The sequence below is a fragment of the Capsicum annuum genome, chromosome 5 (assembly GCF_002878395.1).
Source record: "Capsicum annuum cultivar UCD-10X-F1 chromosome 5, UCD10Xv1.1, whole genome shotgun sequence".
NCBI classification, from domain to species: domain Eukaryota; kingdom Viridiplantae; phylum Streptophyta; class Magnoliopsida; order Solanales; family Solanaceae; genus Capsicum; species Capsicum annuum.
In genome coordinates, this window is record NC_061115.1 from 96,832,169 (window position 1) to 96,857,021 (window position 24,853).

General features: G+C 32.7%; 1 pseudogene; it reads left to right on the forward strand.

The window, feature by feature from the left end:
- Window positions 1–876: 876 nt before the first annotated feature.
- The window catches only part of LOC107871915, a 90,041-nt pseudogene continuing 66,064 nt past the window's right edge, over window positions 877–24,853 (forward strand).

Genomic DNA, 24,853 nt, shown 5'->3' on the forward strand with positions numbered 1-24,853 from the left:
GGGGCGGATGGGCAACTGCAAGGGGAGGAAGGGGGAGGGGGAGAAGAAAAATAGCACGGGAGGGACAATTGTAGATTAGGGAAAAAGGGTGGGGGGGGGGGGGGGTGAGCAGCTGCAGGAGGGGGGTGAAGAAGAAAGATTGTAGGGGAAGGGGGTGTAATGCACTCTTTGTTGTGAGAGTGATATTATATCCTAGGCAAATTCAGAAATAGCATACTTATCCCCTTAATTATGAGTTTCATAACAACAGTTTCATAATTATATAATATAACAAGTTGTATTTTGTATTTTTGCAAACTGTTGCTACAAAAATACAAATACATATCATTTTTACTGCCCTTATGATCAATATGTATTTTGTATTTTCGCAAACTGCTGCTACAAAAATACAAATACATACAAATACATATGCTACAAAATGTAATTTGATAAAAATGTTGTTATTTAATACTTAAGTGTGCTACTTTATTTATTTTTTCCTTATATCTTTAGGGTGATATTTAATTCACTTGAAAGTTATTTAAGGAGATAAATAATTATCCATAAAGTTAAAGTGCTAAAGTGAGTTGTGACTACAAGCTTAGGAGGGAAAGGATGTATAATCCCTCCGTTCGATTTTACTTGTCACTATTCGAGTCGAAAAAAATAAAATTAATTAATTATATAATTATTTTATCATAATATTTCTATTAAATGATGCTTATATTATATTTTGAAATTAATTTGGTAAAAAAGCAACAAATATTAAGATAAAATAAAAAAAATGTTGTATTCCATTGATATATCAAAAATAATAATTAAAAAAAAAAATTTAACTAGGATATTAGTGATAAGTAAAATGGAGGGAGTAAAACAATATATACCCGTCCCCAAAGCACCTCAATTTAAACCTTTCTCACGTCACTCGATACATGTGATATAGCCATTGAAGAAGATAAAAAAGAGCCTAACGGTACACCTTTGATTGTTGAACGTGATTAACAGATCACATCTTCCTCAACCAATCAACGTATACTGATTATGATTTGGATCATCTCTCGGAGTCAATGGAGAGGCAACTCTATTCTACACTTCATCAAGATCTATTTCTCGAAGAAGACGAGGAAAGTACTACCAAATGGGAGAAATATGTGGAAGAAGTACAAGACGTCGTGGGGTACAAATTCAAGAACATTAATTTGTTACATCAAGCTTTTACACATTCTTCCTTCCATCATCAAGAAGAAAAGTGCGAATCACATGAAAGGCTTGAATATGTGGGTGATTCTGTGCTAAACTTGTTGATAGCAAAAGGGCATTATTTTCTACATCCTGATTTGCCTCCGGGAAAGTTGACTAGGCTGCGTTCGGCTAACGTGGATACAGAAAAACTCGCAAGGGTAGCCGTCGAATATGACTTTCATAAGTATTTACGGCACAACAAACCTCTACTCAAGGGCCAAGTAAGTCATAGGAAAAATTAATTTTTGTTTTGTTTGTTTATTATTTTCTCTATCTATATATCTCAATTTGCCTGATAGGTATGAATTTGCTATGTTTTTATCATGAATTATTTTTTATATGCCTTTTAAATTATTAATATTGTGATTTGTAGTATTTTATTTAATGTAATGAATGAATTAATAAAGCAGAGTAGATCGGTTTGCAATACTAACATGGGTTGTGGTGTAGTGAATGGAGCTGTACAGGTCGAGGGTTTGATCCTAGGTATAGAGATAATTGAGCGCTGCCACCTTAAAAGGCCCTGCAACTCGTGATTTGGATTAGTCGGTCCTTCAATGCGGACACCAAACACCCGATGAAAAAAAAAAAAAAAGGTTTGCGATAAACCCTTGGTTCTCTGCCCTTTTTCCGGAACCCGGGATGCATGTTTTGTTTTAAATATGTAAGTTTTTCTCAAAAAAAAAAAACATAAAAATTCTATGTTCCACCTAATGGTAAAAGTTTAAGAAAAAAATTGATTCTCCAAACGGTGAAAGATAGAATATGTTTTAGTTTGGGGAATTTCTCTTTACTGTTCAGCTGTTTGATTTTTTGTTTTTCCAAAATTTTGAAAGAAAAAAAAAATTAAGAATGAATTGAAAATTAAGGTTGAGTATATAAAAGGTAGACCTATTACTTGAAAAGAAAATATTTTATTTTTAAGAAATTTCCTCTTACCATATTTGCAATTGTAGAAATGGTTTATGAATGCTTTTATATTTTGGGAGTTGTGACTCATCAAAAGGCTAACTTTTTTATTTTTATGTTTTTCTTGTGGAGAGGCGTGGATACGGTAGTTAGGACTTAGGAGAGAAGGGGTGGAAAATTGAATACGTATTTAATTATACTTCCTCCTGTTTAAAATACTAACTGATCTTTCAGATTTGGGTACATAAGTTGAAGAAATTTACTTATTCCTAAATATTAAGAGGAATTTTAACTAAAACATCTTAGTTACCCCCTTATTCAGAATTACTTGTCGCCAATGTTCTAATTGAACTTCAATTTTACTTGTCATTTTTGATATATTAAAAAAAGTCATGCAACTTTTTTTTTTTTTTTTTTATATTTTATCTTTAATATTAATTATTTATTTTTCAAATTAATTTCAAAACACAAAATAACGATCAATTAATATGGGTATTACATTAAAATAATCATATTAATAATTATTTCTTAATGGATATACCAAGTCAAACTGTGACAAGTAAAAAGGGTATGAATGAAGTATTGTTTTTTTAAATTGACATAATCATCATGGGGTTAGAATGTGTTTTAAGGACAAATTTGAAAAAACCAAGATTCTTCTTAATTTTGTGACATACTCCAACCAATGAGTTACTAAAGGTGATTTCTGGTATAAACTTCGAAAATTGATTTAGGGTTGTTAATAAACTTTGTGATAGACGTCTGGTTTCTATACATATTGGATTTTGGACATAATCGCATAAACAACTGCTTTTTTTTTTTTTGGACATTGGTTTCTAAGAAATGTTCAATACTAAACCCCAGAAGTAAAATCTGGGTTTAGCTGATCCATAGATTGATAGACTATTTGGGGTAGCTTCTAGAAAGTTCTAAATGTTTATTTTAGAAAACTAAGGTATTTGGTCGATGTTTTTAAAAAAAATGAATGTTTTTAGCTACTAACAAAAGTGGTATGCATAATAGTTTATCTCCGGAAGCACTTTCGATACATTGCCCAAGCACAAAATGGTGCTTAAAAATAAAAATATATGTTGAAGTAAGCAGATAATGAAAACTTGACCATTCAAGACTCAATTTTATAAAAATATACTGAATATATTATTGTTGTTGATCCGGTCTATATATGCCATATATTAAAAGGAAAAAAAAAATACTTCAAGAATCAGCAAAAATAAAGTGCTATACATGAGAGAAGTGAGAACCTATATTAAAATACAATATTTTTTTTAGAGTTAATTCTCTATTTTGTCACTCAAAGATTGAGAAGATCTCATTAAAGTCAGTTTTGAATATTTTTTTTTTGTATATAATTTTTCAAGTATTGAGAAGATTTCATTAAAGCCATTTTTGAATTTTTCTTTCTCATATGGCCATTCAAGTATCGAGAAGATTCCACTAAAATTATTTTAATTTTTTCTCTATAAAGTCATTCAACTATAATTTTATATTCTTAAAAAAATCTTATTTATCTCAATAGATTTTGTTAGTTGCCATTTATGTCATATTAATTCTTATTTTTCATGCAATGTAGGATAAAACTTAAATTAATTTTAGATACAAAAATATTAAATCTTGCAATTTATTTTTAATTATATGTCAATGTAAGTCCTAAACAGTTTGAAATAAAGTCTTATTATCCTAAAGACAATTATTTCTGATGCAATTGCTAATTAATGTGAATATAGAAACTAATGTTCTTATTAATCTTGAGGGTGGATTTTTTATCCCTAAAAATTAATTATTAATCTTGAGGGTGGATTTTTTATCCCTAAAAATTAAGTCATTGATCTATTAGATCCTTGAATAACAACTATTATAAATGAAATCATTTTTTTTTTTAAATCGAAAAGACATAAAAACGTCATTAAAATTGTCTTAAATTTTCAAAAAGATAGTTTAAGTTTGCAAGAGTTGTATTACCCCACAAATCTTATAAAGATCATTGCACATACACATTTTTTATCAATTTTCAGTCCATGTGTGTTATTACGTAAATCATGCACATGAATGAGAAATAATTTCTACAGTTACCAATTAAAAAATGCCACGCATAATAAATAATTCCTTATAAATCAACCAAATTTTTCATTAATAGTCTGTGGAGAAGCTTGGAAATCTCAAGAAACTACAAACTTCAATTGATATTCTTAACTTGTCATAGTTCAGAGTAAAAGATATGAACCTAATATTCAATAGCTTCTATGAAACTAGATATTTATGCCCATGCTTTCGAAATGTCTTAGAAAAATCATTAAGCATGGACATACTAAAATTGAAGATAAAAGATTACACATGCTCATAATCCCATTAAACCACTTAACAAATTGTACTAACCAAAAATTTATTTTCTGCTCAAAACTCACAAGTTTGTTTTTTGCATAAATATAGGGGAAAAATGTGATCTACAGCAAGTCAAATAATATTCACCAATAAAGAACCAAAAATAATGAAAATCTGTTCAAAGAAGCTTTCAGGAACGTTTACAGTTAGTATTTCATCTCTTGGATCTCACCAACTTTTCTTGGTAAGTTCAATAAAGAATAACTGATGTATTCGAATTTTGGCCTGCAATAACGAAGAAGAAAATTTAGAGAGAAGAAAGTTATTTAATGAAACATAAAGAAAGAGGAATTCAAGTCGAGCTTGTCCGTGATGATATCCATTCATAAAATGAATGAAATACTATTATATATAAGTAGAGAAACGGAGGAACATGCCAGTGTGCCTCATGCGCAAAGTGTAATTTAAAGTACAAACACAATAACTTGAATATCAAAAGTCATAAGCAATAAATAGAACTGTAGGACATCTAACAATTGAAATCATTATCTAAAGAACCATCACTAGAGAAAGAAGGAAGAAACTTTTTTGAACTGTCATAATTCTTGGTGATAGTTTGACAGTTTCAATTTAGGTAGTACTTTACCTTGTTTCAAATGACTCTCTTTAAGTTTCTTATATTCGTAGAAAAGAGTAGTTTAACCAAGTAAATTTGCCTCGCTAAGTTGAGCTAGACACAACCAGAAGTGTGGAATTATGATCACAACCTGAAAGGAGTTGGACAGTTTAAGGCACTGTAGACATTAGAAGAAAATCACTATCTTAAGGAGTTCTCAGTAAAAGGCTATTTTTCAATTTAATGTAAACAATATCCTTTGGAAGAAGATGTGTCAAATGGAAAATACAGATAAACTTATTTTATTTTGTAGAGAAGTAGACAAACAAAAGCATCAAAGTTAAAAGAATGTTTGAAGCAGTAATGGAATCCAAAAGTTTTAAAGCAATATTAACCTGCCTAGTTGTCTTGCAGAAAAGATAGGACTACGGACATTATAAGAATTCTACCATGACTTGAAAAGTTAAGATGGTTGAGTACATCATGATAAATAATAAATCCCAATCCACATTGAATTACTTTTAACATACAACATCTCAGCTTATAAGAACTTGATTTACCTGGCCTGCCTCTAAATATTCTGCAGAATTCATACTTACTGTGACTACAATAGAATCAAAAGATGCTGGCGATAAACTGTCATTGATCCTAGGAACTGATGGCCTGCTAGAAACTGGGCTTTCAACTGATATCACATGATAATGCCCCTATGAAATACAATAGAGATAATCAAGATATCATTTTTTTTCTCCAGTTTAATTTATAAAGAAAATATCAAGAAGACATCGAATGCCAATGAAACAAAATGTTATCTTTGTAGCAGCAGATTCTTGGCAGCATATTCTTATCACATTAGATACCATACTAGATGTGAGCTTCCATTTCATCTATCTCACTCCAATACGATGTGTAATATCATCGTCAATCTCCCCATTTTCCTGAATTATTAATCGAAGATACTTGAAATAAAAGACATAATAATCTATAATGTTTTTATAAAGGTAGTTTCCAGCTATTTTGTGCGCACCTCAACTATTCCACTAAGTACTTGTTATCTCCCACCGCACAAATTCCGATAACTCTCTTCACAAGAGTTGGGCAAATAGTAAGAAAACACCTATTATCTTGTCACTCCTATGATTTGAACTCTCGTCTCCCATGATTTTACCCACTTTGTTGACAGCTAAGCTACACTGCAGGGACCAAAGAGGTTCTCTATCTCATTGGAAAGGTAAAAGAGGTACAATTTAATGAATCATGGGTAATTCTATTCTTAACTAACTAATACTTTTTCTATCTATCAAATTAGTTTCGAAAGTGTATCACATATTCTACAGAATGAAAATAACTACACAGACACAAAAATGATCAGAGGTAATTTGTAAGGAGTCAAACTTTGGCAAAAATCATCAAGTAAAATTCCAACTTTCATACAATAATATAGAATCAAGCCACTACTCGATACATGGACTTAGCTCAACCCAGATGAAGAAGACAAAAACTAATTCTATCAACCAATATGCGAGCTTTATCATACTTCAACTATCAGTCGTTCTCTTTTCCCTTTTCCTACCTGAAATGTCACCATCATTCATAGTTGAGGTGTGTTTCAATAAATAGTTTGTGATAGTTCAGGTAGAAAACTTGTCCACCTCATGATTCAAGTACGAAACTTGAAAAAGGGATATTTTAAGGGTGCTTTGACCCTCACTCAATCACAATAATTACAACAATATACCTAGTGTAGTCTCACACTCTGGATTCAAGAACAATTAGTCTTCTGTTTACTTGATAAGTGCCAAGCATTGTACTGATCCCACCAGTGTTGTGTGGTGGTGGAAACACAAGCAGGGTAAGGATTTTTTCATGTATAAGCATCTATAGTGAAGTCCTTATTAGATGCTACAAATGGTGCATTTTTCCAGTTTATCTTGTCTAAGCCTCTTCTAGTAGCCCAATTATCTGCATTTCATATGCTAGACAACACTTAGATTGGCTTCTGGGTAGGAAAGAAATTGCTCGTGTGATTCACATTCTTGTATATCCTTATTGGTACTTATTCACAAAAACTACATTTTACAAAAATGTAGTTGATCAGTCATCATCAACTTCGCGTTAATCTCATCCACAAAAAACTACATTTACAAGAATGTAGTTGATCAGTCATCATCAACTTCACGTTAATCTCCAATAATTTGTGTTCGCCATATATATGAATCTTCTATATCCATTTCGTTATGTTCAAGTCCAATTCACGAGAATGTTGATGTTAGTCGTAATTTCAAATGGCCATTCTCTCAAGTCTCATCTATCAAGTTTTTCTCCGCCAAGTTTACTTTTGAAAAATTATGACCATGGGGTTGTGTGGGAGAAACAAAAAGTACACCGATGGATATAGTAAGATGGTTGGAATCTGTTTATCCATAACCAAAGTGTGATTCAGACTCTAGGATTAGTGGTAAAGCTAGAATTTTCTCAAAAAGATCCAAAAGATAAAGAAAACACAAAAGAAACCAATGAGATTCAACATCCACTATATGTAGTGTAATTTTTTGGCAAAAGAATTTAAATGAAGTACATTTACAATAAAGCATATTTTACCTCTTTAATGGATCTAGTCAATGTGAACTCTATAACTTTATCCTACACCTCCACATAGGGATGAAGTGCATTTTTCTAGGAAACATTACCACCTTAATAGATCTATCCTACACGAATTTCAATTAGTTTAAACATTAAATTTTGAAATATCGAATGATTAAACAAGAAAATATCAAGGTTGAAGAGTGAATAAAGAACTTACACAATCTGATGAGAGTTCCAAAGAACGAAATAAGTATGGAAGTCGAGATTTGGGTCAAACCATAGTTGATGCCTCATCTCACGTCCACCACTAGCATTGTTGTACACATTTGTTTAAATAAGATAAGGCTGCCCTGTTTTGTTTCCCAAGAACTCAAAATATATCTCATATCTCAATAGCCCTGCCTCTACTTCTGAACACATCTGCACCCAACGTGCCAAAAAAAAGAAGGAAATGCCAAAAACCCCCCCCCCCCCCCCCACATAAAAAAGGCACCCCGTGCACTAAAGCTTTCGCTATGCACAATATCCAGAGAAAGTCTAGACCACAAGGGTCTATTGTACGCAATGAAGAATAGAAATGCACAAAATGTTTTAGTGAACTTACGTAAAATGCTGTCACAACACTAGCAGAGTCACCTCCTACTAATTTCAACTTTGTGCTAAAACAACCATATCTATAGCTCTGCTTGGTCATGAATAAAAAATCTAACATACCAATAACATGAAATATGTTCAAATTTCAAGAAAACAAAAAGTTAATATAAATAAAAAATAAAATGCATATTGTATTGTCTAAGGTACGATACCAGATCTGTTCATCTTGAGAAGTCTTGAAATGTGTACTTGGAAAACTTTTACTGAAGTTTTCTTCAAAAACACTATTTTTTTCAAACACTCAAAAATATGGTGTTGATAAATCCATCAAAAGATTCATATTAGAGAGATAGGATATCTGTTAGTGTAAATTTACTATATTGCCCTTGGTCGTCCCTTACACTCTGTTTGGATAATGGTTTGTCATGATTTCATAATGTATAGTACAGTATGGTATGATATTGTACTGTATGGTATAATACAATACAATGTTTGGATGGACTGTATCATTCACTGCTGTTTAATAACAATTTTATTGTTTGGTTTGATGGTATGGTACCGTATCGTAACTGATAAATTTACTAAAATGCCCCTAATTATTATAAATTTTAAATTTATAAAAAATTATTGATAAATAAAACAGTTTTCTTTCTCTTATTGATGGATCAATCAACTCCAATATTCTTCCTTCTTTTGAGCTTGTAGATTGGCTCTCTAAATGATGACACAAAACTGTTGTTAATTGTAATCTGCATAAATAAATAGGAAATCAAGAATAAGATTTGTAAGAATGACAAATTACCACTGAAGACTTCAAATTTAACTGAGCATGTTGAAGGTCTGGTTCAATATGCTTCATGAATAGAGGGAAAATACCGTCGATTAGGCAAACCATAAGCACCATCAGCTACTACCTATAGAAGCAATGATCATCAAAACACAGATATAAAAAGGACTGATAAACAAATAGTAAACATTCTCACCATTCCTAATGCGTTACTTTTTATTGCTTTGGTACCGATACTTCTTCTTCCTTGGAAATCAAACACTGGAATAAATGTATCACAACCATTTATCAAGTCCTAACCAAAAAGGAGCAAACTTTAAAGTGATCAGATAAAGAACCACAACATAATTTTAAGGAGATTAAACTGTTGTAAAATATCAGGCCAATTGAGCAATTTGTTGAGGATATCGATATATTCCAAGGTTGTTGGCACTGAAACGTACAGACAACTGAACTTTCAAAAAAAAAAAATAATCATAGTGATTGATATAAAAAAATCATAGAAAGCTACAGAAAAGCGTAAAACTAAAAATAAATTAGGATTGAAAGTAATATAAGTTAAAGGGCAAAATAGGATTAAATAATGTTATATAAGGGCATAATTGGAAAATAACAAACAAAATCATGGGATACCACCAAATCGGTGATTCTGTAAATTGACTGATTTCATGGTTACGAAACTATGAAAAGATACAATACCATACCATGCCTTTAAAAAAACAATAAAAACAAACATGATTTCCTTTGTAACCATACTATACCATACCAACAAGCGCTTACTCACATTTCTATATAGTAGTAATTAGATTGACCACTACTACTACAAGAAGCGAAAGGAAAAAATAGAATTCTACAACCTGCAACATTTTAAATTTTAAAACTCAAGGAGATGAAAATAAACTATAGACTAACATAAAAATATAAGCAAAACACTCAACAATCCTTAATTTAGAAATTGTTTTCTCTTATCTTCTTGATCCAACATGAAACAGAACTAATTATTCTAACAAAGGTTGGTCGGAGGAATAATTATTTTAACCTGAAATAAAAATAATTATTTTAATGGAGATTGATCGGATAAATAATGAGGTTCGTCGGAGTAGAGGCGAACTGAGGATTTGAAGTCTGAGGGTGCACCAGTATTGTCAAAGGCGCGCATAAGTTCTGAATAAAGACTCAAATTTGTGTTGATCGCTCGCCTCGTTTAATGTGCAGTTTAAGTTCTAATTTATAAGATATACTTTCAATAAGACTTTTCTGGAGATACGAACACTAAACAATTGATATTTCACTTAATAAAAAAAAAATAATTTCTGTGTTCATATATTTGTCTTTCATGCTTATATTATTAGTCTTGAACTAGACATATGTTTATATTTTTTCTCCTTTATGCTTATTTTTGTTAAATCTCACGCTTTATTTGTAATTTGTGCTTAAATATAATGGACCTTGAAGGTTTTTTGCCCTTTTTTGCTTTTGCTAAGGCGATGAGAATTGTCTTTAAAACTAGAACTTGGTTGAGGAGAATAATATCTATCCATTTCAAATTTTCAATTCACAAGAATCAATAACAAATTCCTATAAAATAAAAAATTCATCGAGAATATAAATAAAATTAATTATTTATTTTTAATCAAAGTCCATAAACTTAAATAGAAGCAAGTAAAAAAATACAAATAAATTTTACACACTAACTTTCAAGCAACAAATAAATATTAAAAACATTTATGATTTAACATTATTCAAAGTTAAATAAAAAAATAAAAAACAAAAGGAAGAGATGCATACCTGGCCTAAAGGATGCTAGCATATGAGTTCAGAATCAATGCACCCAAACATTTTTTGCTATTGAGGGTGCACAATTATATATATTAATTCTTTAGTAGGATATCTATACATATATATACAATTTTTTTAAAAAAATTACCGAATGCACGTGCACCCTCGACCAATCACGTGGTTCCGCCTCTGCGTCAGAGGTTATTCACGATAAGGAGCAAAGGTGTGCGATAGTGAGGAGAAGCGGGAATGAGAGTTAGAGGAGGAGGGGTGAAAGAGGGGAGAGAAAAAAAAAATGAAATAAAGTAAAATTAAAACTAAATCAATTAGATACGTCACAACAACGATTGATACGTAATTGCACTTTTTACTTGTAGCTGAGATTGAACAACCCAAGACAAGTTGTATTTATACCATTTTGAAATTATTCAAGGGTTAGACCCACAAACTTTAAGAGGTCATTTGGTAGAGTGTATAAAAATAATGCAAAATATGGTATATTAGTAATACTTGTATTAATAATGCTTGTGTTAGCTATACTTGCATTAGTTATGCTTGTATTTTTCTTATGCAGTATTTGGTTCGATGTATTAAAAATAACACGAATTACATAATTTCAAAAAAAAAAAAATTTTTTTTACATAATACCCTCAATATATATGTTGAAAAGGATGTGAAATTTTTTTTGAGGGATAATAGTGTCTTTAAGCATGTTAATGCATGCATTAGATCCATTGTATTACTAATGCCATAAATTTTGAGGTATTAGTAATACACACCTCAATACACAATAGGGTGTTAGTTATACATAGAATAAAAAAATATACCAAACAAGGTACTACTAAAACACATTAAATTAATGCATGCATTAACTTTCTAATACACTCTACCAAATGACCCCTAAGTGTCTTTTAAAAATTCGAGACAACTTTAATGATATCATGAATACACAAAGATTTTTTGAAATTTTAAATATTTTTTTTGAGAATTAGTTGAAAGGAGTCCTTAACCTCATATATACACATACATATAAGTTACTTCTTTGTAGTACTTCATAATTTGGATTCATTTCATAAAAGGTTGGAGTCACGAGTGGGTCATTAATTTTTCTTGCAATTAGCATCTTTAATTGATACATTAAATTAGATAAACTCAATTTAATATTTTGTATTCAAATTACTTGGTAACTGAATCGAAAATCATCAGCGTTACAATAATAAAATATAATTTCAAAATGATCAGAACTTAAATTGACATATATTAGATCTAAATGACTAGATTTAATATTTTTATAGTCAATATTAATCTAGGTTATCCTACTTAATGAAAAATAAGAAATTAATATTACATGGTATATGCCAACTAACAAAATTTATTGAGAGAAACAAGTTTTTATTATTTTTGAAATATAAAATTATACTTGGATGACTTAATAGAAAAAGAAACTCAAAATGATTTTAATGGGATCTTCTCTATACTTGAATGATCATATAGAGAATAAAAAACAAAAACTTGTAGTGGGATCTTCTCAATATTTGGATGACCATATAAGGGAAGAAAAATACAAAATAATTTTAGTGAGATTTTTTCAATACTTGAGTGACAATATAGGAAAGAAAAATTCAAAAATGATTTTAGTAAAATTTTCCCGATACTTAGTAACAATATAGAAAATTAACTTCAGTTTTTTCGTTTTCGACACACAAGGCTAAAGCTAATTATGTGCGCTAGTCGAAATATACAAAATTGCTATATTGATTATGTATATATTATATATATTTCATACATAAAATTTATATATTTACAGGCTATTTTATTAATTACATTACCGAAAGACACCAAACTGTAATTATAAAATAAATAGTTAAGTGTGACGATAAAAACTTGCTCAATAGTTGGTGGAATTAAACTAGAGAAAAATCATCTTCTCTATTTTAAACTATATTTAAAAAGTCGAAGTCACACCTAAACTATTGAAGTGACCTATTATACCTCTATACCATATAAAAGTGAATTTTTCTAACCTTATAAAGTATTATGCCACTTGCATAAGGTGTGGTGTTTCACACGCACTTGCCACATCAGCGCCACATCTGTATAATACGAAAAAAATAATAAATTTCTTATTTTTTTAATATTTTCTTATTCTTCTTAATTATTTTTTTTCTTTTTCTTCTATATCCATCACAAAACCTTCATTTTTATGGTGTATCATCATAGCTGAACCATCAATTAATCATCAACATAAACTTTATCCCAACACTAAGGTTACCATAACAGGCAATTTCTTCAAAGCATATTGTTCATCCATAATCCATCTTCTCTTCTTAAAAAAAAACTCCTCTTATTCTTCGTTGATTTTCCAGTGAAGCAAGAAATCATTTCTTTTAGAGTGAAGTAAGAGATATGTGAAACAAATCTAAATAATGTGAGAGAGGAAAAGAGAGTGCCCTAAGGACTGAAATTTGCTCGACAATAATGTAGCAAAAATATTACTCCCCCTTCTCATTTTATGTATCATTATTTTCTTTTTTGATCTATCCTGAAAAGAATGTCATCTTTCTTTATTTGACAACTATGTAATGGTGTCATCCCCATTTTATTCTTACTGAAACCCACTTAATAAGAAAAGACAGCTAAAAGATAAACATTAAAGTGATTTTAAGAGAGACATATTTATAAACTTTACAAAGTCATCATTTATTTCTTAAACTTCATGTCCGGTTAAATGACTGAATTCAAGAGGGAGGGGGGTGTAAATTGAAAATTTTCGTGAGTGGACTATTGAGTCTTCCCAGTCGACTTACCTGCAAGTCAACGTACTTTACAAATCAGATTAGATTTAGATAAACACATAAATAAATAAATAAGTAACTTGAAAGAAAGACACGAAGATTTATTCTGATTCGGAACACCAATATGGTGCCTACTTCTAGTTCCCTTGGGTTTCAAGTTTTCTTAGATCCTTTAAAGTGAAGTTTGAGGACAAAGGTGATGAACAAGTTGTGAAGACTTATTTTGTTCTTCAAATCTTGTGACACAATTTCAGTTTGTATTATAAAATTGACTCGATCTTATTCTTTGTCTAACTATTGTAAACTAAGAAGTACAAAATTTTGTGAGACTAAGATTGAGACACTCCGAGATTCTTTCTTGAAGTTGCGTGTATCTTCTGTCTTTTGTCTTGACTTTTATAGTCTTCCACTGCCTCTGCTTCTTTTCATCATAAGGAAACCCAGGCGATTTCTTCTCAATCAAGGATTTGAGTTGATTCCTTGATTGAGGAATTTTGCACCCTATGATATGTCCATACATGGTGCAGCCTTCCTTTCTTACAACCATACATGTCCATATCATATATGTCTATGTAGAAGGCATGATCTCCTTCCCTTCAGTCTTGCCGTGAAGGATGTTCAATCATCCTTGATTGCCTTGTCCAACGAGATCTTCAATTGATGTGGTTCCATGTTGCCTTATCCAGCGAGACTCTTGATTGGTGCATACTTAGCACCGTCTTTCTTTGAAATGATATTCCTTGCGAGATATTTTTCCATCGTTAAAGATCCTTTATATCCTGCAAATATTCAATTATTAATTTGTCATTATTAAAATATAGGATGTAAATATAGAAGGCCAGCGCACTACAAAAAAGGGGTCAAATTGCGGAGGTTAATTTTATAATTTGCGGGGGTTCTAAACCCCTGCAAATTTCGATTTCGGGGTTTCCCAAAAGCCCCATAATACGAGCCTTCACAATAAATTTGCGGCGATTTTTTTTCTGACCGCCATAATTAATTTACGGCGGTCGACCCTCGTTACTCTATATTTAATTCTTTTTATAATAAATTTTTATTTAAAAATTACGGCGGTTTAAAACCTCCGTAATTTTTTTTTCAAATTTAGTGGTGCCCATCAATTTTCAATAACTAATTATAGATTCTAATTTTAGCTCAAATTTAATTGTTCCTTTAGGTATAACATACAATCCAATATTTGTTCAATTCATATATCATTAACACAACATGACTAATTAAACATTGTAATTGACAAGCATATCAAAAATACATTGAACATTAAACTTCAAAATTAAAATTTCAACATTAGCATCTTCAAATTTCAAATTTTCAACATTAGTATCTTCAAACTCCAAAATCAAATTTAAACACAAAACCTTCAATCGTTTAAGATTCACTCCAACCACAAATTACATCATTATAATTGAATATCCAAGACAATTTGCTCCGAAATCAACGACTGCCATTATGATTACTATCATCATGTGATCTCCTTGCATCCATGGGCGAAATAGGTCCACTAGCCGCATCACTTGGCTACATAAAAATGCAAAGTATAAAAATTAATCAGATAAACTTTCAGTCCTTATTATAAAATATTTATATCTACATATAACTAAAAACATAATCGATATGATTTATTTATTTCCTTCTATTGCTACATTGGAGGGAGGTTGATAGATAATCATGATGACAAGAAGACTAAGATTACCTAAAACATCCCTAGTTTTTTGACTCTCTCAATCAGTTCACGTGAATACATACATACAGACTAAGAAACTGATGATATATCAGTAAGGTTGCAAATTGATGATATACTACTTTGAATACCATCAATAGCTGGAAATAAAGAAATGCTCCATTAAAATGTAGATAGGAGTTTTAAAAATTGTAGAAATTCAACAAACAAATGCTCCTTTAAATTTTTAGAAATTCATGCAAAAAACTATTGGACAGAGTCTGAAAAATGGACAGCTCCTTTAAACTCATACTATTGATGTTTCTATAAAGATAAAGAAAATGCATGTCTTTGTGATCCCCTGCAACCAACAAAAAAGAAGGAAAGAAAGATAGAAGACATCAATGAATATTTTTCAACCACCACATTTTCAAGAGATTCCATCCGTGCAAGGGAGTGTACGGATTCGAACCATTGGATTTCGAACACGCGACATAACGCTCGCGTAGAGGGATTAGGTCACTTGCCTAACCAGTGCACCAACTCAGTAGGACAAAGTCATGGTGCAAACAATGAAGAAGAGCAAAGTAGCATAGCCTAAAAAACTATAATTGAAGCAATGAAACGGTCCTGCACGCTACACACCACATAAAGAATGCCTTTTTTTTGGGAGCTCTAGATTGCCACAAAATCTCCCTTGTACACTCTCCTAAAAAAGACTTTCTTAAGAAGCATTTTGAGGATAACCTCTCAATATCATACTACTGTTTTGCCCGACCTGTGTATAAAAGTTTTGCCAAGATGTAGAAACCAAGAGAACATGTGCCAGTTTGGAAACATGTGGATAATACCACTGTCAATCAAGTTCTTAAAGAGTATATTATCAGGACAACAAATAATCAAAAATAGCTATGTGAAATTAACGATGCACTAGCCTAATATAGCATAAATTAAGTGGGTCTCTGGTATCTCTATTCTCTATCAAATACAAATGGCTTGTAAGGAGAAAATGCTTTCCAGGGAAACCATGGTAAAATTTCGTACACTAGAACTAAGCATAATCTAAAGAATAAAAGTCATTTCAGATCCTAACATGACAAATATGGTACTGGAAGGAGAAGCTCTATAGGACCTAGAAGAGGTAGAGCACCAAAACCTTTTTGAGCTATTGTATAAGCTGAAATTTCTCAATGATGGAACACGATACATACATGGAATGGGAGGGGCATAGCAATTGGCTATTCAGTGTGAGTCATTCTATCATAGATTACAGAGGAGGGAGGTTAAGAGGCTTTCTTTGCTCGTCTTAATGGATCACAACTCACAAGACTATCAAGAAATGCCCCCCTCTTCATCACCTTAGCTACTATGGGTGATCTTATGGTTGGGTAAATAGTTAGAATTCCCTGTGAAAAGTATCTTCAGGTCATTGTCTCTACATCATAAATCAAGCAAAAACTGTACCCCGCTTCTATTTTAAAGAGATAATTCTATAAATTTGGTAAATTTGCTTTAAAATTCATGGTCCCTGCCTGCAAACTTGTCCAACAGTCCACAAACTTGTCCTGTATGCCTAAGATACCTCCGTTAACTAAAAAGTTGTTTCTATCACAACTATCACAATCCAAGTAGTAGTTTTATGTATGGAAGTCCACTAAGATACTCCATTTTCTACTATAATCGTTAGCTCAAATATTTGAGTGACAAGCATTCAATTAATCCAACGAAGTCATTAAAGACTCAAACAAAGAAACTACATAATCTACTCAATAACATAGCACATCAATTTCACATCATCCGAGATCGCAAAATAACTCATAATTTAAATCAAACACTACAGAAATGCACGAAATTGAGCATCAGATATCTCTATTCAATGAGCAGCTGCAAAATGAATGTCTCGGTCTCTCAGATACACACAAGCATTCAAAACCAACAAAGTCATCAATAGACTAAACGAACATTCTACACAATCTACTCAATGACATAGCACATCAATTTCACATCATTTGAGATCGCAAAAACAACTCATTTTTCAAGTCAAACACTGTTCATAATAGTAAAAACACACAAAAATATGCATCAAATATCAATACACTCACCTCTAAATTGCACCAATAACACCAAACGATCATCGCAATGGCCGATCAGAGTAGCAATGGCCGACCGATCGGAGTCAATGCTAAAGCTGTTAATCGATTTGGGGTTTTTGGGATAAAAATGAGAGAGAGGGTTGATTTGGGGGTTTTGGGAGTCAATCCTAAAGCTATTTAGACAAGAGGGAAAATATTTTGGCCAAGAGGGAAAATGTTTTTTATGGCATAAACGCTCTTTTTTCGATTGATAACGAGGGTTTAAAACCCTGCATTTAAATAACGGGGGTTTAAATCCCCCGCAAAGTTATAAATTTTAGCAATAGATTTTTAACCCCTGTATTTCATATAATTTTACAGAGGTTAAAATAACCCTCACAAATATACCCCCGTAATTTGACCCATTTTTGTAGTGACAATATCCCTTTTTTTTAATAATGACAAACAAGCATTAAACATCAGTTGACTTTCCTATTAAAGTAGTTAACTAGCTCCCCTGACTTTCTATCGTTATGCATTTAGTTGGCTTCTCTGTGTTGATGGTCGACTAGCTCCCCTTGTCTCGCTGACAAGCTGATGTGATATCTTTTTGTAACGCCCCAGAAAACGGGTCCCGGAGCGTCACACGGTGCTTGAGGCTACGAGTAGCCCCAAGTTAACCCTTTGAGCCATTTTCATTCGGTTCAACACAAATCAACGAGGTTTCCATAAATAACCCTCAAATATCAACAGAGTAATCATCGTCCAAGAATAAAAGAATTTCAGAAAGATAACAAAATACGACTTATTAGTCAACTCCCAACATCTATACTAGTCTGACAAGCCTCTAAGAAAATCAATAAAACCAGCGAGCCATTGAGACATGCCCCAACTGACTCATACTCAATTATCAAATGTAAACGATTCCGTGAAACCAACATCAGACATCACGTCCTCGGAACATGAGGACTCACCACAACAGAGGATGTAGAACAGCGTGTCCGAAGAATCACTGTCAAACCTGGAATGAGCACTGAACCTACATTCCGAGAAAATGCAGCCCGCATCCGAAGATGTGGGTCAGTACCATGGAAAGGAACCGAGTATATGGGGGTGTATGCAGTTGTATAAATATCATCATCATAAATATTTATAAGAAATATGCAGGATGTATGAAAGACTCACATAGCCCGAAGAAAATCATCATAATCATGAGAGGATGAAATAAGTACAATAACACATGTGAGTCATCATATAATTTGTCAATCACTTTCAGTTCATCAAGAATATCAATTCTCATAATGTAAATATCATTTAAATCTTTCAAAAGAATAACTTTCACAATTCCACTTTCAAATCACTTCACCATTCACCATAGACACAAGGAAACACATACACACTGGGAGATCCTATAACTGACATAAACCATGTGAGCTACATGGAGTCCAACGTACAACCTATGTTGGGGAGAGCAGTCCTATCCTTGCCATCGGAGTAGGACTATCGATATCAAATTCACACAAACTAGTATAAATCAGCCTCAGGCTCACTCTTACGGGGGCACGTAGTTTTAGGGAAGTAAGGTCGCTTTATACCTCCCACTCAGTGCTAAAGATTCTCCCTGACTTAGCTCAGATCATTTCAAAGATAATCCACAACAAAACAATTTCAGTAATATATAAATATACATCGGGAGCCATTATACTTCCCATCTATCAAAATCAACCACGTTGTGGATTTCTTTCACACTCGAGTTCAAAACAACTCTATTAAGACCAAAAGGTCAAATCATTCAAAATATCTCAAATATTCAACATTAATGTGCTTATAACACACATTTTCTAAAAAAACACAATTTTCAATGGGGATTCACGACCCAAATATCAAAATCATGATAAATATCGGTCAAGATTCATGCTTTATATCTCCACAAATGTAAATTCATCTTTCAAAATTATAAACATCAAGATTTCATAATAATCATCATAAGATATGGGTTTATGCTTCAAATTCGTAAAAATCAAATAAAAATCATGCCTTTGTAAAGAAAATTACTTTTGGACACAAGAACGAAAGAGAGTTCTTGTTGAAAACCCCCACATACCTTGAATGATGAACTTTAGATCGATACTCATTTTTGAGATGTTAATCGTGCCTTTGAATGATGGTTCTTGGAGTTCTTGAACTAGGAACTTGGAATCTTGAATAAATTTGCAGAATTAATGGTGAACTTTGGAGGTTCTTGAAGTTGGATGTAGGAGCTTAGGGTTTTCTTTTTGAGGGAATTTGATGAAATATAATATATAATGCTTCTAATAGGCTTTAATTTAGGGTTTGGATGGATTTTGGGTGAGGGGGGATGACCAAAACGCCCCTAAAAATCAAATAATTCTTAAATCTATCCTTTGGTGGACTGTTTTGATAGTTTGAAGTAGATCAACCATAACGTTTTACTTCGATATCCAAATTGGATGAAACCAATTTAATTGGAAAGAGGATTCGCAGAGCTTTCCGTTGATATATAGTAGATCACCTAGATCATTATGTACAAGGAGTTGTGATCATTTAAAGTTGGAGCAATAATACGCCAGGCCTCAGTACTTTTTTTCCTACACGTTTTACTGTTCACTACTATTCACGATTCGATAGGAATGCTCATAAATCGTTGCTCGGGTGTCCGTTTTGGATGATACACATATCGTTGGAAAGCTTATTTGATACTCTACGCAATGGTGGGTCATAATCTAAGATATTCCGCATGAAAAATTTATAATTCATTCTAGAAGATAGAACCCAACACATTTACGCACAAAATTTCAATGAAAAATTGCCCGAAGTATTACACTTTTTCCCCTCTTTTGACATAATCAAAAAGACCAAAAGAAAATAAAACACTACAGGCACAAACTACATAATTATATGCACAGAGCAAATAATGCAATATATGAGATTTTAAGAGTATAAAAAGGAGTGTCAGAATAGGAGTATAAAACATCATCTTATAATCCAAAACACGAAAAGGGATAGACCCCCTTTTGAATATGAAACAAGAGTTTATCATTTGTCTAGGAAATGGGTTAGGGTATTGTGCATGTTGGTGCAAAAGCGATCGTAGGATTTTTCAACACTTTTGGTGAAGTTGGAGTACGAGTTCTGGAAGAAAATTACGAGCTCATTGGAGGAGGAGGAAGACTCAAATTTGATGGAGTCAACTTGTGAAAACATTTCGTTGAACAACTTGACTCCTTCCTCTTTGCTCAGCTATATCAGTTTAGCAGTCGACTCCTGAATACTGACTATCCCTTCCTCAATAGTGGTGAGCCTATTTTTAAGCTCCTTAATTTCCTTAGTTGTAGAGAACACAAGGTTAGTTATAGACTTGCTTACCTTGGGTGTGTCAGGTCGAGATTTGACAGACTCCTTTCTACACATTCATTGTCAAGCAGAATATATCCCATATGTGCAAAAGTCTTGGAATCATATGTGACAGATACTTCCACCATTGGATAGGCTGAAAGATCAATTCCATAGTGAAGTAAAATCATAGTAATGAGCAATCCATAGGGCAAGCTGGCTGAGGTGTGATAGTCAGTTGCACTTTCTAACATGTACTCGCAGATCTAGGTACTCCAATTGATTTTGTATTTCTTAATCAAAAAGTAGAGAACAAACACATCTTTGCATGTGACATTACTAAGAGATCCCTTTCAGGAATCAAGGTGGTCGCAATGATGTGAGCCAAAATTCTATTTTTGAAACTGAGGGACAAAGGATCGAAGGAGGGACTATTTATGTTAGGGTTTGAGACATCCTTCTTGGCTTCTTCAAACTAACTTCAAAATATTTTGGCTAGGTGTCGTTCATGAATGGTATGACACCAGAGAACTTGGTGTTAAAAACTTTCTCAAACAGAAAATCATTGAGAGTTATACGAGTTTCTACTACTAGGGTTTCCAATTTGCCGCTGTCTGGGGACAGACGAAGGTTAGCATAGGACATACGGACGGCGTCTTCGAATACTTCCAAACCGCATAAGCAAAATACCATGTTCAAATTTTGGGCCTTAAAAAATTTACTGACATTACAATAGGACTCTTTTAGGCGAGGGAGGTTGATGATTCGTCCTGGTGTAATAGAGCAATTTTTGAAGGTGAGAAACTTCTTCCTTTGAGTGCAAGTTCAGAACTTGTGCATGTTCTCTAGAAGGAGAGAGTCCAGAGGAGAGGGCTGCCATTTTTTTGAGAAGGACACAGGGTTTGAAGCAGATTGTTTCTTGGAGATAGTTGATTGGAGAGAATGGGAAAAGTCTTTATCGGAGGATTCGGAAAGAAGAATATGGTTAAAGTTGGTGGAAGCTTAGTCTAGAGGGGTTTTCGGGAGATGAGCCATGGAGCGAGTTCTATTCATGGTGAAGGGGAATAGAGATGGATGGGTATAAAAGAGTAAGGAAGAAAACAAAAGGATGAGGGATGAAAAGAAGGTACCGTGAATTTGGGTGATGTTGAGATGAAGAGGCGAAGAGGTGTTGGGAAGTAGGAAGGCTGAGATATTGTAATTGTGAGGAAAGAGAAAAAAATGGTGTAAAAGGGTGGATTTGAAAGGACAAGACTGGAGTCGGAGGGTATAAGAAGGAGCAAGAGATATGTGGTGGATTTCACACCAAAAATAAAAGATTTGAAATAATCAAAGATCGGTAAAACATATTACATTGAGTTTTTTCCTTAAAAAATAAAATCTTTCCTTAAGTAATGGTTTTGTAAAAATATCTACAAGTTGATATTTGGAGTCAACAAATTGAAGAGAAAAATCGCCATTTTCTACATGATTACAGATAAAATGATGCTTAATGTCTATGTACTTAGCTCTATAATGATGCACTGTATATTTTGACAGACTAATAACACTTGTATTGTCACACATGATAGGCGCATATTCAAAAGATAAGTTAAAATTAAGTAATTGATGCATAATTCATAAAATTTGAGAACGTAACTTCCAATGACTATGTATACAGCTTCAGTTGTTGATAGAGAAATTGATGTCTATTTCTTGTTATGCCATGAAATTAGGGCATCACCAAGAATTTGGCATGTTCTTCTAGTGTTTTTTCTGTCATTCTTATCATCTGCAAAGTCATCGTCTGAATATCCAATTAAATCAAAATGAGAGGAGCGGGGGTACCATAGTTCGTTGTCTTATGTTCTGATGAGATATCAAATGATTCTTTTAACTGCAGTCAGATGAGACTCTTTAAGAGCCGAATGGAATCATGCACACTTACATATGCCAAACATAATGTTTGGTCGACTAGTGGTCAAGTAGAGAAATGATCCAATCATTCCCCTATATGTCTTCTCATCAACATCTTTTCTAGATGAATCTGAATCAAGACTGGTGGATGGATTGATTGGAGTCCCGTAAGCCTTTTCTTTCTCCATGTTAAACTTTTTAATAAGTTCCTTTGTGTATTTGGCTTGACTAATGAAAGTACCTTTGGGTGTTTTCTTGATTTGTAATCCCAAGAAAAATGTGAGCTCTCCCATGAGACTCATTTCAAATTCTCCTTTTCATCAGATTAGCAAATTTCTCACACAAGAAGATATTAGGACTACCAAAAATAATATCATCAATGTAAATTTGCACAACAAGAAGATTTGAATCAAGTTTTTGTATGAACAGAGTTGTAACCATTTTGGCCTCTTTAGAAATTATTATTTTACAAGAAAGTGTTCAACTTTTGATACCAAGCCTTTGGAGCTTGTTTGATACCGTAGAGTGCTTTTGACAACTTAAAAATATGATTTGGATAAGATGGATTTTCAAAATTGGAGGGTTATTTTACAAAAACTTTTTCATGAATTAATTCAGTTAAAAAGAAGCTTTTGACGTCCCTCTGATACAACTTAAAATATTTGTAAGCAGCAAAAGTTACTAAGATACAAATTGATTCTAACCTTGCTACATGAGCAAAGGTTTCATCATAATCAATACCTTCTTTTACTGAGTAGTGTTGAGCTACGAGTCTCACCTTATTTCTAATAACCTTACCTTCTTCATTCAATTTGTTTTTGTAGACCTATCTAGTTCCAATTACTGAGCAGTTCTTGGGTCTTTCACCTAGTGTCCAAACTTGACTTCGTTCGAATTGCTCTAATTCTTATTTTATGGACTCAATCTAGGATTCATCTTTGAGGGCCTCATTAGTCTTCTTTGATTTGAGATACAAGGGCAACAAATGCTTGCTTTCTCAATGAGGCTCTTTTTTGCATTCTATCATCTAGATTTTTGAAGATAAAATTATTTGGATAGCTAGCATCATGTTTCCATTCTCTTGGAACACTTGTTTTGACTATTTCAACTGTGGGATTCAACTCTGGATGGGCTGTAGTCGACTCATCTTGTGATGGCTCAGGAGCTGTGTTAGCATTGGCTCCAGATTGCGGATCACTCACCTTTTCTTCATCAATACTTAAAATCATAGGAGGGTGATTAGTTTCATCAAATACAATATGCATAGATTCTTCAACACACAACGTTCTTTTATTGAAAGATCTATAAGTGCGACTGGTGAGAGAGTACCCAAGAAAAATAACTTTGTTACTTTGTGGATCACACTTTCCTAAATTACTCTTACTATTGTTGTGGATGAATCATTTGCATCCAAAAGGATAAAAGTAACTTATATTTGGATTTTTCCCTCTCTAAAGTTCATAAGGCGTCTTCTTTAGAATAAAGTTTGATGAGGCATCTGTTGATGATGTGACATACTGTGCTTACTGCCTTTGCCCAAAAGTGATCTGGAAGGTTGTGTTCTAGTAACATGGTTCTTGCAGTCTTCTGGAGGGAATGATTCTTTCATTTCACCACACCATTTTGTTGAGGAGATCAAAGTGATGAGAAGTTTTGAGAGTATCCATTCTGAGTATAGTATTCCTCAAAAGCTTTGTTTTTTAATTCACCTCTATGATCACTGTGTACATAGATGATGAAATGTCCTGCTTCTCTTTGTACTTTCCTAAAAAAAATTCTCAAATTCTTGAAAGCCTCAGGCTTATGAGCGAGAAACATTACCAAGTTAAAACGAGAATAATCATCAACAATAATAAAAAATATCTATTTCCACCAATACTTGCGGTCTTTGTGGGGCCAAATAAATCTATGTGGATTGTTTGAAGGGGTTTGGCATTAGAGACAATGTCTTTGACTTTGAATGATATCCGAGTTTGTTTTCCCAATTGGAAGGCATCACAAATGTAATCCTTTTCAAACTTTAGTTTTGGCAGATCTTTCACCATTTTTAGTCTGGACAGTTTCTCAATGATATGCATACTCGCATGCCCAAGCTTTCTGTGTCACAACCAAGTGTCATTGGTTTGCACAGTGAGACAGTTTAAGGTAGCAAAATCAGGACTATTTAGGACATAAATACTATCAACACATTCACCAATAAGATAAATAACTCTTTTATTATGTTTT